The following is a 2,112-nucleotide window of genomic DNA, read 5'->3' on the forward strand; positions in this document are numbered from 1 at the left end:
TTTATATCATAAGGATCATAGTACAAGGCACGTACAGACCGAACTGGCAAAACTGAAAAGACAGCAAATCGCTAGCCTTTGCACAAAGGAATAACAACCAAGAAGTAAAATTACAATCAAGACCGAAGAAACCTCTGAACTTGACACCAACGCCCGTCACCAGCCTCTGGAACCACCATAGCAGCCACCAAAGGAAAAAAAATGATGAATCACCTTCACATCCGAGCTCGAAGCGGCTCCATCGCTGATATGCAGCTTTGCGGACCTCCAAGGTGGCTCACCAAAAGCGAAACCATTACCGTTGAACGAATTAGACCGGGCAACACCCCGAACACGCCATCAAACTCTAGATATGGCACCCCACACGACTAAGACGCCGGAGGAGAAAACCACACCTGTCATCCACAAACCACGAACCCAGCACACGATCCACCATCTTCCAGATGCCGTCGATGCAGACCACAATCTGCATCCGCTCTTGAACTACCTCCCAAGCTCCGCGCCGACGCTGGAGCAAACGCCGTCGCAACGGCGGAGCCCGAGGACACAGATCCACCACGAGGATGTCCGCCGCCATGCCATCCTTGTTTGAACAGACTGATTGCCAAATCCATCCCCGACCATAGACCATAGGACCGATCGCCTCGTCGGAGTAGGGTCTGAACTAATAGAGTAAAAAGCGATCCACACGCGTGGATCCGGCGACCCCCCTCATCACCGACGACCGAGGCCGCCGGCGGAGGGGAGCCGCCGGAGGGCGGCGGCATGGGAAACTCCCGGCGGCAAGGTCGTCTTTTCTTTCTTCAAGCGGGCAAAGAGTTTGTTTCTCCTCATGCTAATCAACGTACAGTCTTTTTTTATTGAACTCATCCGTATATTGTATAATTTGTTAACAGAACTTCCCTACCTTGATCCCTGAATGCTCGGAAATCGTGCGTCCATTCCTCCTGTTTTATCTCAACAGTGGGATGCATGCATGAGAATGGTGCGAAATTTCAGGCTCATCTCGACGACACCAGCACTATATATACGACCGGCACAAGCAAGAGACCCCAAACCCTACTCAAAATCCTATCGCGCCGTCTTGTCGAGAAAGGAAGCTAATAAAGTCCTCGATCAACCTGATCTAATGGCCGAAAGATACAACACCGATGTCGTTATGGACGACGGCACCACGATCCACACCACCCGTGACATCCTCGTCCCATGACGTCTATCGGTTCATCGAGGAGGTGCAGGGGTCCCAGATCCGCATCGCCGGCCTCGACGCCGAGTGGCGGCCCAACCGCAAGAGAGGCGCCGGACAGAACCCGATCGCCGTCCTCCAGCTCTGCGTGGGCCGCCGCTGCCTCGTGTACCAGATCATCCACGGCACCGGCATCCCCATCTCGCTGTGCAGCTTCCTCTACCTCTCCGGCTCCACCTTCGTCGGCCTCGGGATCGCCGAGGACGCGAAACGCCTGCGTGATGAGTACAGCCTCGAGGTGTCCAACGCGGTCGACCCGAGGGAGCTGGCGGCGAACTCACCGCACCGGCCGCGGCCGGAGCTGCGGCGGGCCGGGCTGAAAGACTTGGCGCTCGCGGTGATGGGGGCGCGCATCGCGAAGCCGCCAGAGGTGACGACTGGGAGGCGCCGTCGCTGTCCAGGGAGCAGGTCGAGTACACCTGCATCGACGCCTACGTATCCTCCGACATCGGCCGCCTGCTGCTCACCGGTAATTAGTAAGTGCTACTACTCTACTAGTACGTACTACCAGACTACGTCGCCTATATATGCAACTAGCATACGAGATCAGACCTGCCGACAGAATGTCAAGTTCGTAGTTGATCCATTGTTTTCTCCAGAAAGATAGTTCAGGCTTCGGCCCGACAGAATGTTCGCTTTTCTCTGGCTACATGCATCGTGTCATCTTCTGTTAAACTCCGCCAAATCTCCATCGTGGTTCTCTGCATCAATGGTTACATGGAGCATTTAGTCTGTCGTACAGGTAATGAAGGTTTAGACATTCGGCGGCAAGCGTCTATTACTACCCTTTTAAGATTTGGTAACAGGTGCCATGCATGATAAATCAAAAGTTCGAAATCATGCCTAGGTTCTTCCCATCAGTGTTG

At 54.3% G+C, this 2,112-nt stretch overlaps 1 pseudogene; it reads left to right on the top strand.

Moving 5' to 3' along the window:
- The first annotated feature begins 1,129 nt into the window (after window positions 1–1,129).
- On the top strand, window positions 1,130–1,723 carry LOC123139699 (Werner Syndrome-like exonuclease; annotated as a pseudogene).
- The last annotated feature ends 389 nt before the right edge of the window (window positions 1,724–2,112 follow it).

This window comes from Triticum aestivum, chromosome 6B, assembly GCF_018294505.1.
Source record: "Triticum aestivum cultivar Chinese Spring chromosome 6B, IWGSC CS RefSeq v2.1, whole genome shotgun sequence".
NCBI classification, from domain to species: domain Eukaryota; kingdom Viridiplantae; phylum Streptophyta; class Magnoliopsida; order Poales; family Poaceae; genus Triticum; species Triticum aestivum.